This window comes from Spea bombifrons, chromosome 1 (assembly GCF_027358695.1).
Source record: "Spea bombifrons isolate aSpeBom1 chromosome 1, aSpeBom1.2.pri, whole genome shotgun sequence".
Classification (NCBI taxonomy): Eukaryota; Metazoa; Chordata; class Amphibia; order Anura; family Pelobatidae; genus Spea; species Spea bombifrons.
In genome coordinates, this window is record NC_071087.1 from 141141374 (window position 1) to 141169045 (window position 27672).

Genomic DNA, 27672 nt, shown 5'->3' on the forward strand with positions numbered 1-27672 from the left:
AGTTTTCCAAGTTGTCAACAAAAATTGACAGCGCTAAATATATATATATATATCTTATTATATTTTTGGTCAGTAAAAATAAAATCAGAAAAATCAGATCACAAGGTAAATGATTAATTTGTTCCCAAATGCCTACAATCCATCAATCTCCAAAAAATGCAGACCACCTTATAAATGGTAAGATTTACATTCATTTGATTTCTGTGGAACCATGCACTTTTTTGAGAATGATTTGTGTGGCAAATAATCCAGCTTCATGTAGGCCTGGGTATCAATCAACCTTTTGAGAAACATCAGAGTTCTAGTTACTAGAAAAATGTCTAAAATAATTAAAAGCAACATTATTTTTGTATAGCCCACATTGTAATGTAGACTGTTGGTGGGAACCTAAAATTCTGGATGTCTCATATGTTTTTATCCTAGAGTAAGATTTGTTTTTTTCTCTATGATAAGAGAGCAAGGCAAATCTAGAATACATTGACATTCAAGCAAATGATACAACTAGGGACAGGAAATATTTACAATTCACATCCATCACTTAATTGATAAAAATATAGTGACGCTTTTTATAATCAGTGATGTGACGTGTCTAATTTTGAATTATTAGATTATCTTAATTTTAGCTTTATATTTTTAGGTTTGTTTTAGGAGTCATGTTATATTAGGGACCTTTCCAATATATATGCTGTGTGTGTATATATATATATATATATATATATATGCTGTGTATATATATATATATATATATATATATATATATATATATATATATATATATGTGTGTGTGTGTGTATGTGTATATATATATATATATATATATATATATATATATATATATATATATATATATATATATACCAGATTTATCTGCGTTTTTTTGTGTGTAAAAGCATTTTCGATTTATAAAGTATGATTACATCCTGGGTTTTTTTTTGCAACAGCAATAGGTAAATTTACCATATTTAAACATTTAGTGTTAAAAAAGAAAAAAGGCCATGAAACTCAGACAAGGGCGGTTGTGTTAAAGGGGGTTGTGTTTAGGGCAGTTTAAAAACATTTCAGAAAAAAAGTTTAAAATCTTAGGATTTTTTGGAACTAAAGAAATAGCAGAAACTCATGTCAGCTATTTCTATATGATCACAATTCTCCCCCTTTTCAGAACGGCTAGTAAAAACAACTTTAGCCATTTGACCACAGAAAATTGTAAAGTATATCATGTGTGTGACCTTATCTGTATTACGCTACACAAGATCCCATATAAAAAGTCTCTGAATTTTGTGTTTCAGGCCCGTTCCAGGGACAATGTGTCTGCGTACAGTTGTAAATGGTTCGTGACAAGGTGCCTTGTTAAAGATATTATCCAATAAACACGATATTGTTTTAAAGACTGCCTGAGACTAGTGAATGATTTTCAGCTTCACCTTAACAGGCTCTATTTTTTAAGCTAAAAATAACCTGAACATTCTCTGGAGTTTGTGCAGAGGTTCTTAACTCAGAACTGATTCCAAGTTTATGTGTAAATGTATTTAATCTCAGGGCAGCAAATACAAATTTGGCCAACTCCAGCCCTGATACCTAATTCTCAGTTCCTTTAGGTGCTATTGTGTGGCTAGCCCTGCTTCCATAATCTCTGATAACCCCCCCTTCCTGCCTTCGATAAAGAGCAGGAGAGTGAGAGCTCTTGGGGCCAGACCTAGGTGGTTCCCTGGTATGGAGATGAACCACTATTGTCTCACAAAGGCTTAAACGCACAGAAGTAAATAGCCAAGAAGTTAATAGAAGCTTTATCTCCTATCCCTACAAAGATGAGCATGGCTCTAGACATCATGTTTTTGTGTATCTGAAAGAGGCGTTTCTGTATTTTGTGATATACAGTGTTCACGTACCAAACTCCTTGTTTAGCATCTTTTATCTAATTATTGTGCAATGGATAATGTGTGTACAGACATGCATTATAATAATTACCTTAAAATATCCACTGCAAACAGAAAATGACCTTCAACGTATTTCAATTGTATTTTTGCCAAAAATGGTGCATATGCCAACTCAACTCCAAGCTATTGTTTAATATTTTACAGAGGATATGTCTCTGCACATTGCAAAATTTGGGCCTCTTCCAGAACAGTATAAACACATTTGGGATCAATTTGATTTTTTTTGGCCATGCCTTTACAAGCAAAATGTATTATTTGGCAGCAATATTGTTTTATTATCGTCTGTATCTGGGCTTGTCTAAGAACATTACTATACATTGATAATTTCTAAGATACTTTCTTTGAAACACAAATATAGTAAAGTACTGATAAATGTGTTTTTGTCTTTTAAATTCCTTAAGTTTATTTATTCAGTAATTTTTAGTGTTATTGTTCTTTTATGGCATTAAGGTAAAAGCGGATGATTTTCTACTTGTGTTTTGGTTTATGTTTTTTTGTATTACATAAGTTGGTGCTTGGCTGTTTTATCAAGATGTATCCCTATTTTGTGATATATATATATATATATATATATATATATATATATATATTCAAGTTTTTGAAATATTTTATAGAAACCAGTTTGCTTGACTATGCATTGATTAAAAAAATAATCTACAGTTATTATCTATTGATTTGCATAGCACAATTATATTCCACAGTGCTACATAATGGGATAACAGGTCTGCTTTAAGGGTGGCAGACAAAGTGGTATTATATCGTTTTCCCACAAAGCAGTGGTAAAGGTGTCCTCCTCTACTACCTCTTTTTTTGTGTTACGTGCTATGTTATATATGTTATATATGTTATATGCTTGCGCACCATTCTATGAATGTCTGCCGGCTTTCACATTATAAAAGGGCTGATTTTAAGTGAGATCTCCCCAACCAGCTCATCCAGAACTGTTCTGCCTGTAATAAAGTAGCTCACCTGAAGCCCTAGGACTAGTAAGCATTGTCCAGAATACACCACTTCCATACCTGAAAACTCTCTGTGTCACCAAATGCTGCTTCTCTGGGTCACCCTTCTCTTACGCCAGGGCAGAGGAGTGATGTTTAGCCTGGACTATTCAATGCCCAAGCCTCTCCCATTCCGAAACCTTTTAATGTTATCTGAGGTTATCTTTAGCCTTGTCATCAACTAGCCCCGCCAAACCACATGGCTAATTGCCACCTTGCGTGGATAACCCTGGCCTTGTGTGTGGCTAACCTTGTTCCTCCCGAAGCGACCCCCTCGAAAGAGGATGCTCGCTAGGTAACCTCCCTTGGAAAGCTACTGTGTATTACAATTGCTGATTGCACCAAAGTGCTGGAGTTTGTGACTTTGGATTTTAAATTCTCATAGCATACATTATCACAACCATTGCTGATGACAGGTTCATTTTAAAGAAATAATCTTGGGATCTGAAACCAACATCTAGATTGATATATTGTAGTCAATTTAGTACTTTACTACCAACAGACAAATCAGATCTTGAAATGCCTCATCAAGGAAAAAAATATTGATTAATTACATCCTAACTTTAATTGCAAGCAGGAATGCAGTAAATGAATTCTAAATTATGATTAGCCAGGCTATAAAATCGTTATTGCAAATATGCCTAAACTCAGTCTCTTGTTAATTCAATGATTAATTTTTATTACTAAGTATGCAATATGGTAAGAAACAGCCACATTAATTGTGGATGCAACAGCACACATTTAAGCAAAACGAAAAAAATAGACTAAAATAAGATTTTTCCATGTATTCAATTGGTTTTTCACGCTGCGAAACAGTACTAAATGGCTTAAAAGTGCATCTCAATGTCAAAGTAATTTTGTTCAATTTACTGGTAAAAAATTTCCATGTTACCCTTTATATGAAATTTGTTCCAATACATTTCTCCTCTTATGTCAATAGTTTATTTTTAGTAAAATTGTACACTAATATTATGTAAAATACAAGAGTTGTGATAAAAGATTTGAACACAACAAGGTATATATATATATATATATAAAAATAATTGTTTTATACTGGATAAAGTACAGACGTTTATGTAAAAGTTAAATATAATGAAATAAACCAATGCTGAAACCTTTAACAATAAGAAAAATGATTGTTTTAAATAAATATTAAAGATTTTGTAAAAAGTTATCAAGCAATTGAATAAACTTTGATTGTATTCAAGTATTGTGACTATATTTCAGTATTCTAAATCTTTCAAATGTAAGGGTTAATAACCAGGGCCCCCCCAAACCTCCTGTCTCTGTTGCATTAAGTTTTGTTATTGCCATTAAGTAAAATATAATAATTATAATAATGAATAATAATAGCTACAGTCAAAAAAATTTAAACAAACCGAATATGAACAAGTTTGCGGCCAGATTTAGCAGAGGTCATTTCACCTTCACTGTCAAAACCTCTGTTGGAGGCAGTGGAGGGATTATGGATTTCAGCTCTATCTTTGGGAAGAGCGAGCTTCCCTGGCTATAGAGTAAAGGATTAGGAGGCTTTATCCCCCGATTAGATGCCATTTCACAGGATCTACATAGAGCGTAAATATAGGCTGAACTTGAAATGGATTTACTTGCCGCTAAGCCCCTAAATTTGGAGAGCTACCAGCCTGTGCATCTGCTCTCTTCAATGTTCAAGCCATGCCCATTCAATATTTCTTTATATATTGATGTTTGATGAGCGAATAGACACATGTATGCATCTTTCAGATATTTGGTGATTGCATAATTGTTTTCCTATTCAGTTTCCATCACAACAGAACTAAACGACATATTGTGCACACAATGAATTTCATCCAAGTATTAGCTCTTTTTTTTTGTATTTGGTATTTAACTTTTGTATTTGTTGAACTCCAAATCTCCATTGTCATTTCCTGATTCAATATCTTGATATAACTTCCAATAAATGTTACCCTTTTAAGATACTCAGTTGGAGGAATCTATGACTAAGACAGGGGTTAAGAATGTAAAATCTGCATTGTCCTATCCAGAAGTGGTAAAGTGGAAATTGAGGTGTCTTTGGGGCATATGCCGGGACTCTTTGCATCCTTTTGCAATTATTGGGTTTATGGTCTCAGGATTATGCTTCCCATTCATCTCGAATTCACAAATTCCATAAGGTGCTATAGAATGAAATACAAGGGCTTTGTCAGTATACTTCCCACCTAACACGAAAACAACAAATTAAATTATTTTTTGGCAAAACATTTATACAGAATTGTATTGCCAACAGTTCCATATTAATACTGCTTTCTCCCCTATTATTCATCTGTTCTGTGCCTATGCTTACTTTTTGTACAAGTTCTCTGACAGTTGATGAGATAGAAAGATACTTTCTGCTTTCTTTGGAATATTGTAAATGTTAGTCTTAAGAGACAACATTTGCTGACAGTGCTTTCGCCTAGAGTGACATTAAGACTGCTATAGATAATACCAAAGATTTTTCTGCTAATCTAGGAGCATCTATAGAGACATCCCTAAGAAAATCAAATACCATCTTAATGTAGGATATAACCTTCAACAACTAATCTCTTTTAACATTTGAATCAATGTTGTCTTCAAAAGACGTATATTCATTACTCTGGAAACGGCCACTGCCAGTACTCATGATTTGTACTTGGATGCCATTGTCAAGTAGTTTATCCAGCCATTCAGTCCCAAGGTTGTTAGAGAATAGTTGTCCTTTAAAAAAAAAAAAGCACATTGTCGATGATAGACATTAGTTACAGTGTCTCACCGTGTCTGTTATCTGATTTTTAATAGCATTCACTTTTTTTCTGGATTTTTCAGTCTTTTCATCAAAGCTTTGAATTATGTTATTTTTTCATACTGCTCTGGGAGAAAAAATGCCATATTTCAACTGATTGGAACTCTGGAAATAATACTTATTCCATTTCAGAAACAGGAAATTCAGTCATACATAGGTCTGTTCAATAACTGTAGATGTGTTTAGAGTGTTCATTATGTATTCATACACTAAAATGTCTGATCTTTAATATTTTTGAGGAGCAAAGCTTCTTTAGATATGTAGAAGCTTCTTTAAGACCATGACTATATGCATTTAGTTTTTTTTAGTAGTTAAAGATGAGTAGGAAAAATGCCTACTCTCCTCTTGATTTCAACAAATTACACTATTAACGGTATATTATGTCTGAGTGTATCCTCTACAGGGTTGCAAGATCTTATTTTAATGGTGAACATCATCTCAGTATGCTGGAAAGTATATTTACATATTAAAACTGATAAATTGATTATGTAGTTTAACTTGAAATATTTTTTTTATAAAACTCTTTCAAATATTTGTTCCCCGTCATGAAAACAATAGAAATGTGGGAGAGACAGCCTGGGATATCCTCTATCTGGAGGAACTAGCATCACTGGCTTCAGGCTGATAGGTTAATTGTAGCTGTGCTCGGCATGAGTGCCGGTTAGATTCGAATAAAGGAGAATGCCTGAACTGAGGTTTGTGCATTCTCTGATAGTTGTGTCAATGCTGGCACTGCTTGAAACAATGATAAAAGAGTTCTCAAGTGGTCTATCCAGACCCTACTGGGACCTCCGATAAGCTCGCTTCCTGCAGGCTGATCACAGATACTGTTATCAACAACGCAAAGCTATTGAGCCTTGTTTTATCCAAGCTACAGTGGAGCTCAAAGTGAAAATATGGAGAAATAGTATTTCTTCCTCTTCAAAAATAGAAAAAAATAGTTAAATAAAAGTAAAATGAAAAAGTTGGAAACCTTGTGGCCTTCACACTAGAAATATAAATAAAAAAGAAACCCTTTTCTCGCCCCTCAACCCAACAGTTCAAAAACTACTAAAAAACACAAAATAATGTAGCGTGTTGTTAATGGAAAATTCTTCAGCTGGACAAACATGGTATAACCTACAACTTGAAAACCAAGGGATAGCTTACCGAGTTACCTAACAAAACAGCAAAATATGTTAACAATGCCCACAAGCTGCAACTTAACAGCAGCAGGTGAGTCGGCATTTGTATAATTGTTCCCTTGGGACCCAGCCCATAGGAAGCTGTTACCACATCAAAATCCCATGATTTTGCCATAACTTAGATGACTCAAAAACCGCTCTTATGCAACATATCTCCAATATATAGAGCCTCTGCCAAGTATAGTGCTTGATACCCAAAGCACGATGGCTCTGCTTTTTCAACCCCCAAATGAATATCAAGTAGCCAAATATAATTTTGAATATCGTTAAATGCACACCGTCCTTGCAAAAAAAAAAAAAAAGTTGTCTCCCTCCAAATTTGGGTGCCGCACCACAAAACCTGCTAGAAAAACTGGAAACACCTATATTAATTTCAACAATAGCTCTGTTAACTCCCAGCATGGACTTTGCTTCCCGCCAAACTAGAGTGTTCTCTAGTTCATCCTCTGTATCTGCTATGTCTGTGATTTCCCTGGTCTTCCATCACCTAGCTATGTATAGCTTGGTGAAGTTAGTTATATAAATTATAAGGTGCTTAAGGTATTTCGGGACTTAGGAAGGAAGCATGTCCAAGAGCCCCTTTTCCAGTAATGCTTTTAATTTGTACCACATAATCTGGTTGATTAGTTCAAAAATGCTTTTCCATAGCAGTAGGATGTGTTTGCATGCCCACCATCGTGTCTCTATATCTACAGCCTCTCCAGCACTGGTTCGAAGCCTGTGCATTTTTTATTATTATTATTATTATTGGAATCAGGTATGATCTAAAAAGATTATTACTATTTATTTCCTAGTAAGTACCGCTCTGTAATCATCTTATGAAATGTGTAATTGCCATACCTAGGAACTCTCCAGGTTTTACCTGGAAGACCTGGCACAGTTGCATGTATATAGACATAGCTTTTCATTATTGTACATAGTACAGAGTTAACTTGTCCAGAAGGTATAGGTTCAATTTCTTTCTCCTTTATTTTGCTTAAAATAATATGTTTTAAGCTCAAAAGATTAAATAGTTTTAAGTCTGGAAGATCATATGATCTTTGTAGGGAGTGAAAGCCTACTACTTTATTCTTCTAGAGTTGGTTGCACATCACTATGCTCGATAGTAACATGATAACCATACCTGGGAACTCTCCGGCCCATTTGGAGGATGCAGGTAGGAGGCCCTGCCAATGTAAGTGGGTGGTCCACAACATTTTTGGAGGGGAATTGGGCAGGCAGTGGGACGTGGCATAGCGCCTGCGATCCACCCCCAGGTATGATGATGAAATTGCTAAATATGGATATTTATTTTATGCTATCTCATTAAATATAATGCTCAAATGTTATCCAACCTGTCTTATTATACCCAATTTTATGTGCATATTATCCAATGTGGAGTCTTGGTTGCATGTTAACATGAATATATCTATATACTTCAGTGCAAACAGGGTTTTTTATTTACTGCTGTTGCATAAAGCAGGTATCTGTAGATATAGAACACTCGTGCCCAAACTCACTGTAGAAATTATTATTTTTTTACTTATTCAGTCATTGTTTAGCATATCTTTATAGAGTTAGTATATAGAGGTAATTGTCAGTTTTTCCATTTGAAAATGACTGTGCAATCTATGTCAATGAATGTTCTTCGTGATAAGGCTGTAGCGTGTCTAGACTCCTTGTTGTGAGTCACTTATCTCTGCAAGGGTTGTGTCCTTTATTGATTGTAAAGGAACAAGGCTATCTTTATAGGCATAGAGTAAAATCACTGGTTGCTGGAATTTTGTTGGTTCTGACATTAGGATGTAAAAAGATTTCTTTAACAACAAAGTTAGTTAATATTACCATCAGAATGCATGCTTCCGTAACCGTTATCTCCTAATGGTCTTAATATTATTTTTTTAAAAGCCTTTTAGAGCAAATTTGGGACCTTTTATATGTATGTATGCAAATTTATTGTATAGTATGTGGGTAGATACTGTATGCATATATGTACATGCATGTATCTATACAGTATGCATGCTTATGTGCATGTATGTGTGTAAGTGTATGACTATGTGTACATACATGTGTATGTATGTATGTATACCTATGCACATACATGCAGGGCTGGCCCAAGACATAATGCCACCTGGGGCGATGTTTAACATGCCGCCCCACCATTATCTACCCTTCCTCTGCCGCCCCCCCCATTATCTACCCTTCCTCTGCCGCCCTACCCATTATCTACCCTTCCTCTCCCTCCCTATTATCTACACTATCCCCCCCCCGTACTTATCTTTCAGCAGTCCTGCGGCGAGCCTCCCTGCTCGGTCTCGGTGCCGGCTTGTAATGCTGAGCACCGGAAATTACGTCATCTTCTGGCGCTCAGCATTACAAGCCGACACCGAGACAGAGCTAGAGGGCTCGCAGAGGAGAGAGAGGGCGCAGAGCGGGTACTCCTCCGCTTTAAAAAGTGTCGCCTCTTCAAAAGTGCCGCCTGGAGCAATTGCCCCACTCTGCTCCATGGTAGGGCCGGCCCTGCATACATGCTCATTTTGATTGGCGGATGTTTTGCTATTGAAAGGGGAATTGCTTCCTTGCAATTTCCTTAATACAACCTTTTGTGTGTTATTTATTATCATTTTTTTGGAATGTAATTGTATCCTATTGTCATTGTGGTGTATTGCCACTTTAAATATAGGGAAGAACTGATTAAAGCAGCTATTTAATACATCAAACACTTTTCTCCTCAAGGAAGTAGCGGGAGCAACAAAATGAGTAGGGTATTGGATATATATATTTATCATACTTTATACTATCACTCTGAAGTACACAATTTAAAACCTCATAGATAACACACATCACTGTGAGGTGTTACTAATTGTTCTAAGATGATTGTGGACTGTATCATCTATGTTGTGACTTTTGCGTATACACATCAATGTGTGTGACAGTTGGGGGGCATGATTAAAGGTCTTAGAAATACTACATATGAATGTGGAGTTTTTATTTTATTTTAATTAGAACTTTTACAATATTTCAACATCGACTGTAATGTTTTGCGTGTTTCTGGACTGTTCATGAGATATAATACAGGGCTCAGGAGCAGGAGGCAGAGATTGTGAATGAACAGAATGACAGGATTGTGAATGACAGAATGAAAGAGACAGGACAGAAACACAGAAGTAGACAGATTTCTGAAGGAGATTTGTGCATGTGGGCTGACACAATATATATTTTTTCACAGATCCAACACTTAATATTTCATAAATGTTTATTTTTAATACAATTCTGTTGTATTGCTGGTATGAGAACCAGTGGAAATAGGTGGGATTAACTGAGTCTGTGGGGTGTTACATAGCGGTGCCAAGTGGTGACACTCCAGTCTCTCATGTAGCCCCATCAATGAAGAATGCATATTAAAGTATTTTTCAAGTACTTTAACTAGTAGAAAAATAAAAACAATCACAATTATGAGAGGGAGCATCTCAGCGCCTTCCTTTGCCCTGTTTTCCTTGCTACTGTTAGCTGCTTGATGAGCACATCTACTGACATGCTGGGGGTTGGGGAAAAGATAAATGCATATGGGGTGATTCTGCAGAACCCTTGATGCCTTTACAAGGGAGACCAAATGAAAATTCAAAGGGACCACTAAGCTACTAAATGCATTGAAGTGCATTTGATGGGTGGAGTGTACCTATAATGCCAGCTAATACCACACAATTCATGTATCTATTAGGACCAGAGACCAGAATGACACCGATTAGGATTTAGATGATAACCAGTAGGTCCAACCAGTCAGTTTTAATCAGCCGTAAACACATCTTAAGCCTTCCTCAATTGCTTTACTGTCCTGTTCTGTAATACTTTGTTTAATCCATTGATCTATTGGAGTATCTCTCTCTCCTCTCTCTACCAAAATCGTAGAAACCGCTGTCATCCCGGCAGAGACCATGCTCATCACTCCTGCCACCAATAACCACACTATTTGCAAGTGATGGACTATATGGGACAATTTCACTGTCCCCTTAAAGTTGTATGAACAATTATTTTTTTTAAACAATTTAATTATTTTTCTATGCTTTTCTTAATAATTTTCTCAAGTGTCAAGAAGACCAATCCCCGCTGTATGCTTGAAATCAAAGTTATCCTGCCTAAAATAGTCGAGGAGGCATAATTATATTGGTAGAAAAATAATTGCTTTTCTGCGTGAGCGTGGGCCACAATAAAGTCAGTGGTAAATTGCTACTTTGGCATTTACAAAGTATGCCATCTAATGTTGTTGTATAGTCTGAATCATTACCGCTTCGTTAACACAACAGACTAAGCTGCCATACAGAAATATTTGCTCATGGCTGTAATATGAATCTTGTAATTCTAGCACTACTTTGCTTAAAACTAGTTAACCGCAGTGTGCTACATGCAAAGTCATATTGTCATGTGGGGAATAGTAGTTTCATACTATTTTTGGTAAATGTTGTGAAATAACTTCCAAAAATTTCATTATGGTATAATTATGTAAATAATGTCTCCAAAGGAAATTTCCTTCTGCAAACAGAAATAGTATTCAACAAATATATCACATCCTCTCCATACTCCCTTAGCAAATAAAAGCCTTCACGGAAAAGTAGTTAAAATATAATATAAATGAGGAATTGCAGCTATAAGACAATTGCTATGTAAATACTGGGCAAAAATCTATATATTCGTACAGAGCCGGCCTTAGGTGTTCTGGCGCCCTGTGCGGACTACTCGTCTGGCGCCCCCCCCATCCCAAAAAAAGAAAGGAATCAAAACTTGTAACAAAACCCCAAACACTATATACTACGCCAAACATTGATGTGGTGTAGGCCTACCACTTCATTGTCTGGCTTAGTAGTAGGGATGCACCGAAACGAATTCTGGACTGAAACCAAAAGTGCAGCATTTACCTGGCCGAAACCGAATATGACCCCCCCACACACACCATAACACATAACAAAATAATTAAATAACAATATTTATATATATATATATATATATATAATTAACAGCAATCACATTCTTATCATGCCCGCAGATTCCAGGATGTACTCGTAGACTACTTGGCATGATAGGAGTATGATTGCCCTATGTACCCTGTCTCACTCCATTCTCCCTATCTACCCCCTCCTAACTATCTACCCTCTCCCTCTTTGACGTTCACTTACCTTTCAGAAGTCCTACGGTGAGGGTGCAAGGCCTCTGCCTCCCAGCTCTGCCACTGTATGGAACAGTATAGAGTGATGGGAGTTATGATGTACTTTAGAGCATAATTATATAATGAAAAATACATTGGAAATGGTACAGCATAACACCCATCACTCTCACACATTTACCAATCCACACATATACACCAATCCACACATATACACCAATCCACTCCACACATATACACCAATCCACATATATACACCAATCCACACACACATACCAATCCACACATATACACCAATCCACACATATACACCAATCCACACGCATACCAATCCACACGCATACCAATCCACACACGTATACACCAATCCACACATATACACCAATCCACACATATATACCAATCCACACATATACACCAATCCACACATATACACCAATCCACACATATACACCAATCCACACATATATACCAATCCACACATATATACCAATCCACACACATACACCAATCCACACATACACCAATCCACACATATACACCAATCCACTCCACACATATACACCAATCCACACATATACACCAAACCACACATATATACTAATCCACACATATACCAAACCACACATATATACCAATCCACACATATATACCAAACCACACATATATACTAATCCACACATATACACCAATCCACTCTCACTGTCACTCTATGCTTTCCTACCTTTCCTCTTTCAGTTTCTTTGCCTCCTCTTCGCTCTTCTTCTTAGTTCTTCTGTCTTCTCTTCTTCCGGGTCAGAGGGCACGGAGACCGGTGGGCGCGGCTTCAGTGCTGTGTGCCGGGATCTGACAGCAAACCCCGGCGCACAGCAGCTGTTGCCGCGGGGATCACAAGGGAGCGGTATCGGAGGTCTGTTAAAGACCTCCGATACTGCTCCCTTGCGAGCCTGCTCCTCCAGCGGCGGACATTACTGTCCGTCTCTGGAGGGGTGCCGGGTGCCCCCATACTGGCGGCGGCAGGGGCGTCGGACCGCACTGCGGCGGCGGCGGACCCCGCGGCGGCGCCCCCTGGAGTGTGGCGCCCTGTGCGGTCGCACAGGTCGCACACCCCAAAGGCCGGCCCTGTATTCGTACATTACTTTGTTTTTCATATACTGATTTGACCCCAATAAAGTATATAATTATAAATAATTTTAAAGCATAACTATTCAAGAATTATAATCATGTTATTTTATTCATTAGGGAATTCTTGAGTCGGAAAAGGGTGCAAATAATCATTTTTTAACAGGAAATATGGTATATTGGCCCCAATTCAACAAGAATTAATTGACATACTTGATTTTTAGTACCCTAAATTGAAGTGTTTTAAACAAATAGTTAAACCCAAAAGGAACACAATGAGAGAATCGTACTATTGAGTGAGAATTTTTGGTGAATTCCCATTATACCTTACAATAATAAATGTTATTTTATTATTTTTCATTATTTGGAAAATAAAAGCAAACACATAGAGACTACTTGGCATGATAGGAGTATGATTGCCCTATGTACCCTGTCTCACTCCATTCTCCCTATCTACCCCCTCCTAACTATCTACCCTCTCCCTCTTTGACGTTCACTTACCTTTCAGAAGTCCTACGGTGAGGGTGCAAGGCCTCTGCCTCCCAGCTCTGCCACTGTATGGAACAGTATAGAGTGATGGGAGTTATGATGTACTTTAGAGCATAATTATATAATGAAAAATACATTGGAAATGGTACAGCATAACACCCATCACTCTCACACATTTACCAATCCACACATATACACCAATCCACACATATACACCAATCCACTCCACACATATACACCAATCCACATATATACACCAATCCACACACACATACCAATCCACACATATACACCAATCCACACATATACACCAATCCACACGCATACCAATCCACACGCATACCAATCCACACACGTATACACCAATCCACACATATACACCAATCCACACATATATACCAATCCACACATATACACCAATCCACACATATACACCAATCCACACATATACACCAATCCACACATATATACCAATCCACACATATATACCAATCCACACACATACACCAATCCACACATACACCAATCCACACATATACACCAATCCACTCCACACATATACACCAATCCACACATATACACCAAACCACACATATATACTAATCCACACATATACCAAACCACACATATATACCAATCCACACATATATACCAAACCACACATATATACTAATCCACACATATACACCAATCCACTCTCACTGTCACTCTATGCTTTCCTACCTTTCCTCTTTCAGTTTCTTTGCCTCCTCTTCGCTCTTCTTCTTAGTTCTTCTGTCTTCTCTTCTTCCGGGTCAGAGGGCACGGAGACCGGTGGGCGCGGCTTCAGTGCTGTGTGCCGGGATCTGACAGCAAACCCCGGCGCACAGCAGCTGTTGCCGCGGGGATCACAAGGGAGCGGTATCGGAGGTCTGTTAAAGACCTCCGATACTGCTCCCTTGCGAGCCTGCTCCTCCAGCGGCGGACATTACTGTCCGTCTCTGGAGGGGTGCCGGGTGCCCCCATACTGGCGGCGGCAGGGGCGTCGGACCGCACTGCGGCGGCGGCGGACCCCGCGGCGGCGCCCCCTGGAGTGTGGCGCCCTGTGCGGTCGCACAGGTCGCACACCCCAAAGGCCGGCCCTGTATTCGTACATTACTTTGTTTTTCATATACTGATTTGACCCCAATAAAGTATATAATTATAAATAATTTTAAAGCATAACTATTCAAGAATTATAATCATGTTATTTTATTCATTAGGGAATTCTTGAGTCGGAAAAGGGTGCAAATAATCATTTTTTAACAGGAAATATGGTATATTGGCCCCAATTCAACAAGAATTAATTGACATACTTGATTTTTAGTACCCTAAATTGAAGTGTTTTAAACAAATAGTTAAACCCAAAAGGAACACAATGAGAGAATCGTACTATTGAGTGAGAATTTTTGGTGAATTCCCATTATACCTTACAATAATAAATGTTATTTTATTATTTTTCATTATTTGGAAAATAAAAGCAAACACATATCTGTGTTTTAAGAAATATGTATGAATATATACATAATTCTACACTTATGATTTTAATAGTAGTATTACCATACATGCTAAATACTACTAAAAAAAAGGTAAAATGCACAAATTACAATTGAGTATGAATATCAATCCATAATGGTCACATCAAAAGTAAAATTGTCAAATTAAAGTCTTCCCAATTAAACCTACAGTCACAGCAATTCACTGAATAAAATATATTATTTTTTAGGTATTCCTGACTTAATCTAAATGGATTATATGTCAAAAACAAAAAAAAAATGAAGTTTGTATGGTTATCACATATCCTACATTTTACAATTCTATACACACAATACTCTTATGGTTAATGGTTAAAATAAGAAATATTTATGGATATTAAACCATATACATGGTCTCTATACATTTGAAGCAGTCATGTTAACTTCCGGTTAGGGGGATCAGTTAATCGTTAAGTTAATTCTACCTTATTGCTAAGTTGCTGATTGTTGAGGATTGCTTCGGGCAGGCATTGTGCAGCAGAAGGGAGAGAATGTTAGCTTTGTCTCATTCAGAGGCAGATATTATTTTCCCTGGGGTAAACTTCTCATCCAAATATCTCTAAAACACTGAGAAAGAACAAGCTATAGAGGTTATAAAATAACCGTTATCCTAAAAGCTGTGACGGCGACGGTTCTTCTTAAATACCAAGCCAATAAATTCAGACATGCAGATAGTGAGCAAGTCAACAATAAACATTACACAAAATTAAATCCATTGCTTTATATCTCAGACAATCTTTTTTGTCTCTAATGATGAAACACATTTTTTGGAAGGACTGGAAATTTCACAAGGGAAAGATCGAGGACACTAATTTGTGTCCTTATTTAGAAAGAAAAAACATCATAGACACATCTGGTTCTAATGTACGTAACATTTTAAAGAACAACGTTAATTGTTTACTGCCATGGTTAACAAGACTAATGTAGAAATACGAGCTATCGTTGTTTAAATTCTTCAGGAAGAAAAGGATACTAAGAAAAATAAGCTTGGCTCTACAGTTTCATTTTTTTTGTGATGACAGGAGAATGTTTTTATTCACACACTGGCATCATTTTCTTTTAGGAGCCCAATAAAATGTGTTTGCAAGACCATAGGTTCATAAAAGAAAGTACATTATGAGAACATTGTATGTTCTAAATATGTCTCATAAATAATGTTTTAATGTTAGGTATGTACACATCATGTCCCCCTTTCTCTCTCCCTCTTCTGCTTCTGCCTTTCTCCCCCGTCTTCCCCTTCCTTCTTTTTCCAGATCTCTCTCCTCACTTTTTCTTTGTTTCCTTTTCCCTCTCCTTTCTCTCTTCGTCTTCACCCGCCATCCTTTCTTCTCTCTTCCTTCCTCCTTCTCTTCTCCAACTCACCTACAATCTCCTTACCTACGTTTTCAGGGCCGGCCCTGCTATGGAGCAGAGTGGGGCAATTGCCCCAAGCGGCACTTTTGAAGAGGCGGCCCAAGAAATGATTTTGGACGCCGCAGGCGTCACGGCAGCACTCACTCAGAGTCAAGGGGGGGCAGCATTTAACACTTCAACCCAGGCAGCACAATGTCTTGGGCCAGCCCTGTACATTTTTTTAATTATTGTTTTTTGTTGTTGTTTCTTTGCTCTCCTTAACTTAATCACTTGAAACCTGGCATAGATTTTCTTGGAAATCATCCAACAAAGTCAATTTATACTTGTTAGAATTTCTTGGGTGACATCCAACAATTGATTTACTTCTGTTACATTTTACTGGACTCATACTTCCCACTGCTAGATGACCATGCTCTACAGAACAGAGGTAGAGACACAGATTCAACTGTAGATGCAAATAAGTATCATTGACATTGTTTCCTCTATCCTGCTTTCACCTTTCTCTTTACCCTCCTTCTTTCCCCCCCCCTCTTTCTAATGTCTCTGCCTCTGATTTTGTCTCTCTCTCCATCTGTCTTTCTTCTTTGTCTCCCTTCCTTTCTCCCCCTTTTTCCATCCATGCCTCTCCCCTTTTCTTTCTCTCTGTTCCTCTTTCTCTTTTCCTCGTTCACCTCTTTCTTCTGTCACCTTCTGTCATCTTCCTTATTTCTTATGAAGAAATCAAAGTCCCGCACTCCAAGGTAAGTTGTTCAATTGTAAATTTTATTACTCATATAAAGTGCCAATGAATCAGAAGGAAAGGTTTAATCGCTTAATGCATTTCATACTTAACTAAGGGCTTACTCATTTGAGGTGTTTCTCACTTAATTCATAGAAGCTGAAATATTGCACTTTTATGAACATCTATTATGCTTTTCTATATGACCCCTACTGCATTCGTAGGCATGGTTAAGAAGGCTGCAAACCAAGGTAGAGATGGATCGTTTGGTCTTTTTGTGTGGTTATTGCAGCCGGATACAATTTTTTTCCTTTTTAGTCCAAAGTGTATATGGATGCTGGCACCTGCTTCACCAACCCAGCAATTTTAATTGCAGATTTATTTAAAAATGCTGAAATAAATTCCCATAGGAGATTTTCAACTAGGGTGGAGGGCTGTGACTACTATTTTTGTTTTGTTTCCTTTAATTATTATTATTATTATTGTTAACCCGTTTTTTTGCAAAATTAATCTAAAATAAAATTGCAAGAGACACATTATGTATTTGTTTTTAAATTTCTCAAAATAATGAGGTAAAGCACAGTTGCTGTTTTAGGGTACCCTTGAAGCCCTATCATGCAGTAATTAATTCAGAGTGTTTGTGTTAATTCACCAGAGTCTGAGAGTTAAAGGTTTAACTTGACAAATTCGAACACAGGATCATGAATTAGCAATAAGAGGTAATGAAAAGCACGTTTAAAATGTGTTTTTTTTTAACATGATGGACTCTTTGGATGCGAAGGATAATGGAAACTGGTTTTCAGTACTGTCCACCCTTCAGTCACAAAATGGTGCCTTAATTTGGCTTCACCACCACCCATGGTACTTACATGGATATGTATGGCTTGTTTTTAGTTAACCTATATTTTAACCCATGCACAATAGATGATGGAGAAGGAGCATGGGTAGACATCATGATCCCCCAAAAGTTTGTTGTTTAAAAAAAATGTTTTTCATTTTTTAATTGTTTTTCAACTGCATCAAATAGGCTGTACTCAACGCTTAGTGAGATAACCCAGGAGGAGCATTCAGAATGCTGACAGCCTGTCAGATCAGTTTTAATGCAATGTCTAAAGCCCACATTTTTTCAAACTGCCTTTAGACATCTGCCATTTCTGTAGTGGGATTATTTTTTTTTCTACCCTGGCTTCATTTTAAAGATCTGTGAAAATGTGACTTTTGTTACACGTATATACTTTTCCCTAATATGTTTTCTTGTTCAAACATAATTTTATACCATCTGTCATACGCATCTTAATGGAAAATTCACAGCAAATTTTATTCTTCTTTAAGGTATGTCCATTACCAGTAAAACAAATAAATAAGAGATGGAAATTCTGTTCTTCAAATGTTGAAACCATAAAAAATTATTCTCTAGGTGTGCCACCCAGCACAAAACCATCAATAAGACCATCCAAAGAGGGAGTAAATATTTAGTTACATGCTGCTAATGCTTAAAATAAACAGAACTGCCATCCATTTTCCTTAAAAGAGAAATCTGTTCACATTTTTTCCTAGCATCCATGTCCTTTAAGTTTTTATATTCAATATCATATTAATTTCCAGTCTTTATAGGAGTTAATGGAACAGCCAGCCTTAATGTAGTTAAATATATTTTACTTATAAATACCCTCACTGCTTTTATTATTTTAAGCATTACACTTAAGGATTTACAATATATATTATATTCTCAATTTGGAATGCACAGAAAACATATGCAGACTTATATTTTTATCATTCACATATACAATTGTATTTAAATTGGACATAAGGGCTATAAAAGAAGGGCTTTTATCCAGTTTACCACCATTTAGTTGAACAATATCAATTTCAGAAGGTTATAATACTTGTTTTTTTTCCGAAAGAATATGCAATAACAATTAACGTAATGTAACAGAGTGGACCTAGCTGGATTGGCCATAGGTCACATATATTCAACTAGTCATTAGATAGTAGTGGAGCCTGGATCCGCTTCTTGGTTGTTTTTTAATCCTTTTCAGTTTAACTTGCTTATGGAGTTAGCACTTTAGTTAGCGCCATATCTTTAAGCAGTACTCTGCTCAGAAAGTGAATTCGAAATGTTCTGGAGAGCAAATGCCAAAGAAAATGACTTCCACTTACGTTCCCGAGAAAAATAGCAATGCAAGTTTTAAAAGTCTTGGAATGTATAGAAACGGTTACTTACTTAAGAGTTGATGTTGCAGAAAGAGCAGCACTGTTATTTGAACTTTACCCCGGCCTACCTCACAACAACAACCTATACAAAGGGATGTTTTTTTCACATACATTATGTTTCAGGTTCATTTTGTCACCTTCAGCTGTTTTTCTTCGATTCTTTTTACAAAGCCTTTGCCTTCGGTGAGCAAAGTGTACAGCAAATATTATACCAAGTAGTTGCTAAGCAATCTGAATTCTGAGATACCCGCTGTGATTTCTTGTAAAGCTAAAGGATCGTCTGTGCAGTATTAACCCCTTTATGCCGGTTTGTTCAGAATATATGAAAAGCAGAACACTCTTGTTTGGTTCTCAGCAACGAAAGTGTCTTCCAAGCTTGGCGGCCCACAGAGCGTCTGCAAAACACAGCACCCGCACATGGAAATTTCAATAGAAAGGGATATTGTACCAAAACCATAAACAGATACGGTTGTTCACTGAAGGAAGCCTTCTAATCCTAAAATAGCGTACAAATCTCAACCTCCTCACGAAAGGAAAAAAAGCAAAATAACATTATGAGAGGAGAAACTCATCAGATCTCGACCTGAGGCAACAGAACACGAATATTTCAGCATATGTGAAAATGGGAACAAACTCAAATTATAGAGGCTATCCCAAGGACCAATGGAATTTAGGAAATAATGTCATTTATCATAAACAATAATGAAACACTGTCATCGGCACTGCAGAGACCAATGCTATTACTATCCAGCCATATCTCCAGGGAGTTTCTTTATAACTCAATAATGTTTCTATGGCTGAACCGTGTTGTTCCCCATTTCAAGCTGCCTATTATTTGTTTCTTGTCAGGAAATTTGCCCTCAGTCAATTCATTTCTACTATATAATAACCTGGGTGAACAATATTATATGGTTTTTGTATTTTTTTTTTCTTGTGATTTGCTAATCCAAGAGCTAAATCGAAAGCCATCTATTCTCCATGCTAATAAATGGCAGGTGTATCACTGTGTCTTTGATCTGTATTAAACAACTTGAAAGTAAATACCATTGTATAGTTTTTCTTTTTCTTGCCTTGCAATGTTGATATTATGATAGCATGATGTATGTATTCATATATTCGTGCATGTATTCATTATCTGTTCCATGTTACTGGAAACACTCAGGACAAAATGAAGTATGGTGCATTATCAAGGAACACCATACCATAAATTGGGTTTCTCACTACACGCACACAAAAATGTATTTGATGAGACTAAGATAGATTTTACCTAAGTGTTAGGGTTATTCATGAAGCCAATAGGAGAACAGAACCCAAACTGATGATCCATTGTTCCCGAGTGCAACTATATGTTAGTTTGACATCTATTAAAGATGTTCAACATACCCCAACATACCCTAACGACCTCCTGCAGCTTTTATTGAGGAACGTTTAATTCTAGAGTCTTTCTAGAATCTCTCTAGGATAGTGCACTAATTTAATCAGTCTATTTCAATGGCAGTAGAAAAAGATCTCCTTAAAACTTGTTTGATCTAATGTGTTTAATGTGTGTCTTTTTAACTGTTTGCTAAATATGCCAGAGTATTTATGTGAAAAATTAACCCTTTACTCCATGAAAGGGTGGGTCTCATAAGCATGAAATAAAGGTGAAATAAAAATGCACGACGTTCTACTTTCCAGTATGCCATCAAGTATAATAAATCTGTAGGACTGTAGACCATCTTGTGGATTGTCTCTTGTCTACAGTCCACTTGATTAGATAATGCTCAAGATATTTCAAGAGGTGTAGATACAGAGCAACAAACAAAAATATACTTATCTGGATTTCTTTTGAATGCTTGTCCTTCATTTCTTCTTTGGCCTTTCTACTTGTGTATGTTTTTCACTGCTATTTTTGGTACCTCTTTCCTTACTATCAGGTTATGGAACAGGTCTGCCTCGCAACTTTAGATTTGATTCAGAAAATGGAGGTCAATTGTGAGTATTTAAAGCTACTTGGGTCTAAATGCCACAGAGCACAGCCTTGCAAAGTGGCTTCAGGCATAAATCTAGGATGTCTTGTTAACCAAACGCTTATCGCCGATATGAACCAATTATAAGATTATGTATAACGTAATAGTAGTGGTGTATTCCAACATATGAAAAGTAAAAGGTGAATATTCTGATGTAAATACCACTGCCCCTTGCTTCAGCTTTTATTTATTGTTTCGATTTTTAACAACTTTGTGACACTAAGTGAACTACTATTTTCATCCCCAATCACAATTATCTTGAATAAAGACTTGTTAGGTAACTCCCTCTACTTAACAGACTGCTAAAAACTATTGATTTTGCTTCTATTTGTTACTTTGTAATTAGGTTATGACAAAAAAACAAATGGATGAGTCCTACGATGGATTTATGTCACAGGCACTTGTGGCAGATACTTGTCAGGCTATTTGATGCATGAAAGTTAAATTTGATATTAAGAGCAACTCATCCAAAAGGAAATGAATGCTTTCTATATGTTTTCTAAAATATCATTCTGTTTACTTGAACCAGACATAACACCTATTCACAATTGTTGTATTCAATGAAAAGTAAGAGTGTTCCTCATGTTTAGACAGTGGATACATTCACATGTTTTGCAAGGAATAAAACAAACTATTTTAAGGTACAGTCCTTGTGTTGGTATTTACTCACAAACAATATTTGATATGTCATCAAAATTAAGCGAAAAAATAAAATAAAAATTACGTAGAATCATTTTAAGACAATATCATTCCATACATTGAGGTTGAAGGCCAAGATTAGCTGCCAGAATTTGACATTTGCCCATCTTGTCTGGTGCTTTGGGAGCGCTGATCTTATTATAAGTCATCCGTTCTAGCCCAGTGAACTCAAAGGTGGGTACAGAAAATGCATCCAAGCTCATACCCTGTAAGAAATCATTGTTATGCTTTTATTCTGTTCTACACACTTTAGGCCTGAATGCAACGTGTGTGCTAGGAACATATGTTATCAATCATGTGACGTAGCTTAGAGGGTCTTCTGTGGAATGCCGGTGTATCCTATGACTGCTCCAATAGGATTCTTTAAATTCACACATTGCCCATATATAGTAAGAACTTATACCCTAAATGGAGGTAAAGGGTATAAATACTCATGTTTACAAGTACAAGGTCTCTTTCTCCTTCATCTCATCAAGAATACAGAGCTTACAGTACCCACGACCACCATCTGTTCAACAATCAGTACTGTATGTATACTACTTTGTAACCAAATAAACCTACTTAAGAAGACTTAGAAGCTGTGGTCTTGATTGCTGTTTGGTCCCTGGAAAAGTTTATATATTTAAGACAAAAAATATCTAACACCCCTTAAGTCTCTTCTGTGACTCCAGTCACAGTTCAGTCTTATATATGTAGTATCATACCCTAAAGAATGATCTACAATTACCTGTTTGCTGGAGATACATTACAAATATTGAGTAGGGTTTGAGCTGAGGTGGGTTATATTTGGGCAATATACTCCTCCTAGCTCAATTTAATTACCACATTTCACTGCACATGTGTGTAGGCGGACATAGCCATCATTACATGGTTAATAGGCTTTTGGAGACCCCAGGCTATAACATGCAGGTTAAGGAATTTATGCAGCTTTAGTGAACGTGCAAGTTTTTGTCCAACTGGTCTCTTACTCACATGTTACGTTACATGTCAGGTATTTTATTTAGTTTATTCTGTGTGAACATGTCCGTCACAATATTTGTTTTATTATTTGTTCGTGCTGATTATAACTGACAAGCAACAGGTCGGATTAATAACCATTAGAAATCATCAGGTTGAGATACAACATTAATTACTCATGCTTATATGGCTTGTAATAATTTGTTTATTGAAATTTGATAAAATATAAGAAACAATATATGAAATGTTTTTAAACATACTCTTTAATATCAGTACCTAACATGTTTAAACAAAAGTGTTAGAATTTCCAATAGGAGTAGGAGGTGGAGGAGGAGAAGAAGAAAACAATTACATTTATACATTAAATTAATATCTTGCTTGTTGGTGGATGAACTGATAGATGAAAACACAAGGCAATCTTAAAGATATTTAATAACCAAACAGTAGAATATTAAAATGTAACACTTTTTGTTAACAGTTTAATATTTATCTATGTCCGATAAGTTCTGGGTGGTTGTAGAGGAAGGGTGCAAAGGAGGACTGTTGAAGAAGAGTATCAAGCCATTTCCCCATGCATTTTACCAGTGTTAAAAAATTCCATGCTAAAAAAGGCAAGTTCTTGCCCTTATCATAATGAAAGGGATAGAAAAACGAGGCAACATGTTAGCATTGGCTGTTGTGTGAAAAATGGAAACAGTGGAACAGATGTCATCAAAGAGCTGCCAAAAATAAGTCAAAGATGTCTATTCCCATCCACACTGTGAAATGATGAAGTGGTTACTAAAGTAAAATAACAAATTCAAACTGTTTGACAAGGAACCACCAGAGACATTGATAAATTGGAATTCTAGTATCATGTGATTCCGACTGAAGACATTTGCATGCATCAATTGTCTTTAAAATCTTTCCTCAATTGTTAGACAAAAGTATTAGGATTAGTATGTGAGGATCTGAATAAAACCGACCCTAATTTCGTCAATATTCCAACTCATATAAAGGTAGAACTTAGTCATATCTCAGTTAAAGACAAGCACAACATCATTAATTTGTGCTGTCTCCTTCAAAGTAATATTGGGTGTCAGTGTTCCTGACACTTTTGGAGGCTATCACAAGCTTGTATATAACACTTTTAACCCCTTAAGGACAATGGGCGGTCCCTAAACCCACTGAAAACAATGCATTTTGAGTTTTGTCCAACTGGTCTCTTACTCACATGTTACGTTAATAGAGGAACATGTCAGGTATTTTATTTAGTTTATTCTGTGTGAACATGTCCGTCACAATATTTGTTTTATTATTTGCTCGTGCTGATTATTACTGACAAGCAACAGGTCGGATTAATAACCATTAGAAATTATCAGGTTGAGATGCAACATTAATGTACGGGCTTTGTCATTTAGGGGTTAAGAATGCAGTTATAACTAAATTCTCAGGAGAAGGTGGAACAACAACATTTCCCAATTAAATCTGTTATACCATCATCATTTTTGAAAATTGAATGTAATAGGGAGTTCTATATAACATTTATCCACATTTTATTTGTACAGACAAAACTAGGGACGCATGAGACTATACAGTCAGAATCACAGGTTAAATTGATTTGTTTTTCACAGTAGGGCAGATATCACAGACATAAATAAAAAATCTTCTCTAAAAAAAAAGATATGAGTCAATAACTGTAGACATTTATTACCGCACATAAATGTGTCCTCTGGGTGCTATTTCTTCCAACATAGATTTCCCATATTCCAAAGAATGTTTAAAAAAAGGTTACACATATATTTTCTCATGAGATAATGGAACGGCGAATGCATCTTTCAATAAACGTGCTGATTCCTCAAATGTGTAATATAATAATTATAGTGCAAACAGTAAAACGTTGTTTTCCTTTATTTCATGAAAAATCCATACAAAACAGAACATAAAAATGAGCAGACTCTACAACCGGTAGTAGATTATTTCGTTTTGCTTTGTTACTTACCATTTTCAAATATAAACACAAAATTTCATAATTTAGCTGAACTTTAAGCTACATGGAATCATAGTGTTATATATCATGGTACTATTATATATGGCAGCTACTGGTACGTATAGTGTGATCGAGTTAGATATTAGCCTTACTACTAGTTACAGCTATAGAACAATTGGCATTCTATAACAAGGTAATGCCTAATTAATTTTCAAATGAGGTTTTCAATTTAGAATTTAAAATAAGTTAGTGGTATGGCAAATGCATAAGCAATCATCGGGAAACGTATTAGAATTTAAGCTACCTTACTATCATATTGCTGCAACTGCAAAATTCACTAAGCTCTTTAACATCCCATCAAACACGCTTAACGTAACTTAAATATTAACCTCGCTGACATTAGAGATAATTATGTGTGAGTTATATGCTAATGAGTTATCACGATCCATGTTAAATTCCATAATTTCTATTTTTCGGACTCAATCTTGGTATGGCCACCAATACACCTTCGAGCAGAAAGCATGTTGCTTGTACATGCACAATTACACTATTAGAATTATCACAGTCTCCTGCTGTTTTTCAATGACAAAGTTGGATACCTGCAGAATTATTCAAGAAAATGTGCCATCTAAAAAAAAAAAATAATAATAATTCCAGTTGATTAAGCAGATATTAACACCCTATTAGGCTGGTTGTTTAATTTCTCTGTGTTGGAAGTTGATTAGCGCATAAAATCCTGACAGCACTCAGAATTTATTTTGAGAATCAACTGACTTCTATTATTATGCATTGCTTTATATAGCACTATCATAGTCAATAGCGCTGTACAGCCAGTAAACGGGGCATAATACGTAGTATATAACATCAAAATGTAACTTACAGAGACAATTAAGCTTAGAATCTAGAATCTCAGAATTACCTTGTGGCTACATGGGATATAAAGGTGTAGGTGAGAGAGACAAAAGGTACTACTAAACTCTAATAAAAGAAATTGAATTGCTAACTGAACTAAAACTTTGTTAATTTGTTAAATTAGATATTTATTTTTTTAAACTTCATGTGTATACTTCCGTTAAATAATTCATATGAAACATTTTTCACATTAATCACATTAATTCCAAAATTCTAAAGTAATAGGTTGCAGGCAATCATTGTTGTGACACAAAATGTAGACCATATCTCTGTTTATAAAATACAATTCATATGTTTTTGTTGTTTGCTTAAAACGCTTTTACATATCAGCTTCTATATATTGGAAAAAAAAGAAATAGGAACAGCTGGTGGAAAAAAACATATTTTAATAATTCATCTCTATAAATAGAAAAGGTCTCGCTGCCATTGAAATTGTCATTCATGCTGGTTGGAGCAAGAGAGGACTATGTTATGATTTAACATTTTCTGTATCCCAAGGTTAGGGTGGCCATAAATTCACACCTGTGTGCAGGGAGGAGATGGACTACCATTTCTTGGTATGTGCAGGGATGAGGGTTGGTGTCATGGTAAGGTGTCCAAATAGTTTTGTCCATATCGTGTATGTCCCTGGATTTTGTTTTAACAATGTGGCGGGCAAAGCATAGCAATTAAAATGATATATTGTTCCTCTATTTGGTGATCTGCAGGTCTGTCTAGGTTAGTATATCTGCTGTAGTTATGTGATGTCTTGTCGGGGTCTTATAGAAGTCAGGGTTAGTTTGCACAAATTGTTCTAATTAATTGGGACAATTACGGCTTCATTTTGTGACAGCAATAGTTTTATGAGTGTGTGGTTCTCAGACACTAAGCTTACTGAGAACATCAGAGAATATATACCACATGTGATCTGTCATGAAATTCAAATGTAGAGAATGAAAAAATAAAAAGCTTTTAAAAGAATGTGTTTACAGCTGGTGTATTTACTCATTATGCACACAACCAGGCACAAAAAATGATCACTTTTTCCATTTTCCTGCTTAACCTGTTTACATTCTAAAATTAACATTGCTTTAAACAATTTTGTACGGTTGACTAGGATATGCAGTCAATCATACATAATAGCACATCGATGCCCCTGGCATATTTGGCTGAAATGGATTAAGTCAGCTATTAGGTAGCTATTGCATTTATGTTATTTTGTACTTTTAAATCTTCTTGAAGAAAGATTAATTCAACATTTAAGTTATTTCCAGCAGTTTGTTTTTCCTTTTACTATTTTGTTACTAGAGGCTGCACTACTTTTTTTATTTTTAAACTAATGCAAAGCATGAAGTATTTTTTAAATAATAATTTAGTGTTTCGCTGAGCGTAACCTACATGCCTTCAAAGTAAATCTTTACAGTTTTAGTGTATTGTTTGACTTTCTTTTTTCCCTTCAATTCCATAATAAATCCGAAGGTTCTAAGATCCAGCTTTTCCTCCACATCAGATACATAAGCAATACTGACCATATTGGATGTATTCTGTGTGTTAATAATGCCACAAGTTAGGTCTTCTTCTATAATATTAATGTTTCATATACTTGGCACCCACTTATAGCATGTTCAACATTCTTGTGCCTCAT